Here is a 5,805-nt window from a genome sequence, read left to right as displayed (position 1 = left end):
CCAGTAGGGGGGAGCACTGACCACAGACACATGAATGGTGTGATAAAGGCCGCTTTATTGGAATCAGGTGCACCCTGCAGATTCCCCACCTTGGCTTGTGCTGAACAAAACTATACCTCACTAAATAAACGAATGCCTGACAGGCCCCACCCCCACCCCTAAATGGATCCCCAACATTGCAACATCATACAACATCCCATCTGCAACATACCCCCCTACCTACAAACTGTAAATGACCTCAGTGTCCCACACCACCTACCGAAACAGCCCAGGCCTCCTGCAAATACCCCCCTTTCTTAACTAGGAGAAGTGCCCCTACGAGCGCAGCACACCAGCACCTGTTCTAGCAACACAACAAAAACTTCCCCACGAACAGCAAGCCACTGGTGCACCATCTCCCAACAAAACCCCTTCAGACCAACCAAAATCCAAAAACCCCCATAAAAACCCCCCACTAACATAGGGAGGGAGGGTGGGAAAAAACTTGTGCCCCCAACTGCCCTAACCGGCTTCTGTGTCACTGCACACCAAAATGGTGGGCAGTGACACAAAATGTCCGGTAATATGGACCTCCAGCCCAAAACACAGCCCAAAAACAGCCTACTGCCCTCCCCTAGCCCAAAAAGCCCAAATCCTTTTTTGTTTACTTGCGCCCCCTCCCCCCTACTGCCCCAAAATTCTCCGGGGGAGGCAGGCGTCCCGCTGGTCGGCCATCCCCCCCCCAAATCCTCATTCTCTCTGGATTTCCCTTCTTTTTGAAACTCAGGAGCAGCAACATTATAGTGGTGTCACAAGGGCTTTAGGTGGAAGCTTTTTCAATATTATATACAAGCCATAGTTGCTGCTTATTTAACTTATGCAACTAACAACCATTTACTAAGCCAATAGTCCTGCCTTGTTGTAGGTATGATATTACTTGTTGTATCGTATGTCTGGATGCAATGACAGAAACAGCAAAATACAAGTTGTGCATCACACTATGATACGCACAGATTTTTAGCTTACGTGTTTTTAAAACGACGCCCTTAATTACATTGGCCACGCACCTTTGAGAGACCCCACACAGTTTTTTCACCCCACTTCAAGCCCCTCCTCTAACACATCTCGCATTTCTTCTCTGGATTCTATGGCAGGACCGGAGGCTTCAGATTATGCTTCTCAATCTTTACTAGAAGCTCACAGCAGCCAATGAAAATGCTTGCTTTTCATTAAAATAACGTTAAACACTACATATCCCATCATGACTAGCACAAGGCACGCCCCCCTAGTCCATAAGAGGCCTCTGCCTGCCGCCATCTTCCTCTTTCTTTGCTGCTCACAGCTGAGCTAAGTGCACTTTGGTTTACTCCCTCTGCTGTTGATACGTTTATGGCATAGTTATGTGTTAATAATGTATTAATTACTGCTTTGTGCGGATCGATTGTGCCCTAGAGTTGGGACTGTGATTCTGGAGTCATTGTTCGTACCTTTGTTTACTTCAGGGAGTTTATTGCACTGGTGAGAAGCCTCGGTGCTCCGCCTTTCCTCATTCCTTTGCTTTGCTTTGTAGCTGTGAGGCGCGCTCATCGGCGCGAGGGTAGCGACGGTCTCTGACCGGGGACAGACGGGCTCCGGTTTCACTGGGGCCGCATTAAGTATCCCGGAGTATCCCCCGTAGGCAAGCGCGCTTCGCGCAGGCGCACTCGCATTCCCTGTGGCCGGTGACGCCGGTAGAGGCCGGGTGGCTCTCGGCCGCGACGGGCCCCCAAACGCGCTGATTTTGTGCATTATTTAGTAGGGATTCAGTCGCGTTTGGGCTGCACGTCGCGGCGCGATACTTAACTGACTTTCATAGCGTTTTGTGACTGCTTTTCATGCTGGTTGTCCCTCTGATCGCCTGGAAAGGTGGTAAAATATAAAGAAGGCCTATAGTAGAGTGTGCACACTCTCTGGGTATATTGTGTTGGCCTGGGTCTTTGACCCCTGTTGATTACAGCTTTGCTGAGGGGGTTGAAGAACTTAGAGTGTGAGTGTGCTGAGAGGGCTGACCCCCCCCTAGACCCTCCTTGTGGCTGAACATACTGCTTCAGGACTCTTAGTGGATTCATTGTCCAAAAGCCACCCCATAATGTCGGAATGGGAGCATTATAACGAGGAATATGCAGAGGAGGAGACTTTTGAGACTAGGCAGGCGGCTGCCTTGGAGGACAATCTAGTGAGTGCCTTGGATGCTTCGGTCCAGTCCTCTGTCAATAGGGCTATGGAGACTACGGTCCCACAGATGGTACAGCAAGCCCTTGCTTCAGCCCTTCGCCCTATAAGACAACAGCTTGAGGGCTTCGCCAAGAAGCATGGCTTTGACAAGCCACAGAAGAAGAAAACTGAGGCTTCCACCTCGGGGCAACCTTCGGGTGACTCTGCCACATGGCCTCATGCTCAGGCCTTAGCTACCTTGCCAGACATGGCAGACCATTCATATTCTAGCGGTAAAGCCAAGGCTAAGTGTAGGGTCCACGATACGGACACAGACACTTACACTGATACCAACACAGATACGGATACGGATACATCAGAAGAGCGCCCCCCTCCGAAGAAGGCTAAGAAGGCAGAAGGTCTTGCACCGGTTCATACCCTATTTACCTTTGACCCTTCGGAAATAATGCACCCCAGGTCACAAGACTGGGTTCCAGCAACGGCAGTGGCGGCATACATTCACGAAAACCTCCGAAAGAGCTTCCCGAGGGAAGTGAGGAACCGTTTAAAATCAGAATGCCCCAGACCTGACATCCCTAATAAGGTGGCGGAAACGCCTGAGATAGACGCAAGTCTTCACACTTTTTTGAAGAAATTTACCAAGGATCCCACGCGAGGGTTGGACAGGGCTTGGAAAGGGTGTCAGGACAAGATGCTAGATGCTATAGGCCCTTTGGCCAAGATTTAGAGATGGCCTTGGCGGCCAAAGAGGCTTCTACTCCTGTGGACCCAGATGTGTTGGCTGGATGGACCCAACGAGCCATCTGCTTGTTAGGTAACGCAAATTGTGCCATCTCTTCGGAGAGGAGGAAGTCTTTGCTTATGAAGATGGATACCAACCTGACGGAACTTGAGGACGCAGAGCCAGGGCCCCTTGCTGAGGGGCAGTTATTTGGAGACAAATTCGTCAAAGATGTCTCCAAATACATTGGAACATTCACGGCACTAGACAAGGCCCAATCGGGCATCAAACGAGCATTAAACCAGGGAGTTTTTAACAGGGCCGGACGAGGCGGGGGCCGCTCGTCAGGCCGAGGAGGTCCTCCAGGCTCCCATAGAGGCGACTTCGGCAGAGGCAGGAATGAATATGACTCCACCCGTGGTGGAACCTTCTACCCCTCCCGTAGGAAGTTCAGCAGGAACCGGTACCAATCCAATAATAACAGGGGGAATTTCAAGCACCAGCAGAACTCAGGTGAGAATAGCAGATGTTTCTCTTCTTCCTTTGGGGGGTCGAACACAGCACTGCCTCGAGCAGTGGAAGGAGCTTACGCAAGACGCTTGGGTCTTGCAGACAGTTCAAGGTTTTCACTTGGAGTTTTACTCGTGTCCTGTTCAATCAGACATACCGGCGGGTCTCCATTTTTCCCAACTAGATCTCAGTTTTATAGACGAGGAGATCGCAAGTTTGCTGCAGAAACACGCGATAGCACCAAGTCCTCAAGGTCCTCACGGGTTCTGCAGCAATATATTTGTTATACAGAAAAAAGGGGGCGGAAACAGACTGGTGTTGAACCTCAGAGAATTCAACCAGTTTCTTACATACAATCACTTCAAGATGGAGGGCATCCACCTTTTGACAGACCTACTGCAGGTTGGGGACTGGATGGTCCGTCTGGACCTGAAGGATGCATATCTCTCTATTCCAATATTTCCCCCGCATCGCAGATTCCTGAAATTCAAGTGGAGAAGCCAATGGTACGAATATTTGGTTCTGCCTTTCGGGTTCTCCTCGGCTCCTTGGTGCTTCACCAAGGTGATGAAGCCATTAGTGGCGTACCTCAGAGAGCGGGGTATACGCCTCATCATATATCTGGACGATATCCTGATAGTGGATCAGTGCCAGCAGGCTCTCTTACGACACCTCACGTTGACCACAACCTTACTGCAGGATCTGGGCTTTGTAATAAACAGCAAAAAAACGGTCATGGTCCCCACTCAAGTGATAGATTTTCTAGGTTTCACAGTGAACTCTGTGACTGCTCAGCTATGCCTCCCGAAGGACAAGCTGAAGGATCTAAAAAAGGAGATCAGGAAACCGCTGAACAGTCAGACAGTATCCCTCAGAGGAATTGCCAGAATGGTGAGAATACTGGCGTCATCAGTCCAAGCGATATTCCCGGGCCCTCTGCATTACAGTGCTCTACAGCAGTTGAAGATCAGGCACCTTCAAAAGGGTCTCTCGTACTCCGACAGCATCCCCCTCACCCAAGAAGTGAGGAAGGAATTGCAATGGTGGTTGGGGCACGTCGATGCCTGGAACGGCCGAGCAATCTTCGGCTCCCTCCCAGGAATCACAATAGAGTCAGACGCCAGCCGCTGGGGCTGGGCGCGCATTGTGGAGACATCTCCACAGGAGGAAGATGGTCTCCGGAAGAGCTTTCTCTTCATATCAACTGTCTAGAGCTACTCGCGGGGTCGATCGCGGTGCGGACGTTGTCCCCGAAGCAAACATCCAATTGTATTCTCCTGCATTTGGACAATGTGTCAGCAGTGAGATACATCAACAAGTTGGGCGGCACGAGGTCGTACATGCTTGTGCAGATAGCCAAAGACTTTTGGCACTACTGCCTTCAACATCAAATATCGATAATTGCGGAATATCTTCCGGGGCAGTCCAACCAATGGCGGACTGGAACTCGAGATACCTCAGGGACTACAGCGACTGGAAGTTGCTCCCGAGGGTATTCCAGTGGCTGGAGACGATCTGGGGTCCGTTCAGGACGGATTTATTTGCGACCAGACTAATGTACCAGATTCCACGTTTCTTCAGTTGGAGGCCGCATCCGTTGGCGCAGGCAACGGATGCATTTCTCCAAGACTGGTCGGAGGGGGTACAGTATGCTTTTCCCCCCTTCTTGCTGATCCCCAGAGCGATGTCGCAAGTGATCAGACAACAAGCGGAGGTGGTCATGGTGACTCCATGGTGGACGTCGCAATCATGGTTCCCCAACCTGATGCAGTGGAGCTGCGACCTACCGAGACTCCTCCCGGAGTCGATGACGCTATTGCTGGGCCCTCATCAGGAGAGGCACCCTCTGATAGTGGAAGGCAGACTTCAGCTGATGGCCTGGAGGCTTTCAGGGAGCAGCGGCAAGTGCCAGGGGTTTCGAGCAAGGCTTACGACTTCATCAAGCAAGCCTGGGCACCATCCACGAAGAAAAGATACTCCTCGGCCTGGAAAGGTTGGATGGATTGGTGCGTGGAACGACACCTGGATCCCGTGGGGGCGGAGTTACCCCATGTGCTGAATTTCCTATCGGATAAAGCATCCGAAGGTTTGGCCTATAGATCGGTCAACAACTTCAGATCATCCATTTCAGCGGGCCATGTCCAGCTGGATGGGAAACCAGTAGGTATGCACCCTATCGTGTGCAAATTACTTAAAGGCATTAGGGTGGCAAACCCTCCTAAACCAAGATACTCCGGATTGTGGGATGTATCTCTGGTTTTGGACCTATTTAACAGATGGCCAGCGAATTCCCTTTTATCCAGAAAACAGTTATCGGCTAAATTAGCCATGTTGCTCTGCCTTTCGGCATGCAGAAAGTCGTCTGATGTACGCGCGCTGGA

At 51.0% G+C, this 5,805-nt stretch overlaps 1 pseudogene; it reads left to right on the top strand.

Moving 5' to 3' along the window:
• The first annotated feature begins 2,922 nt into the window (after positions 1-2,922).
• LOC147724172 (uncharacterized) lies at positions 2,923-4,636 on the top strand (annotated as a pseudogene).
• The last annotated feature ends 1,169 nt before the right edge of the window (positions 4,637-5,805 follow it).

This window comes from Lissotriton vulgaris, chromosome 4_1 (assembly GCF_964263255.1).
Source record: "Lissotriton vulgaris chromosome 4_1, aLisVul1.2, whole genome shotgun sequence".
NCBI lineage: Eukaryota > Metazoa > Chordata > Amphibia > Caudata > Salamandridae > Lissotriton > Lissotriton vulgaris.
This window is presented reverse-complemented; position numbering and strand designations above follow the sequence as displayed.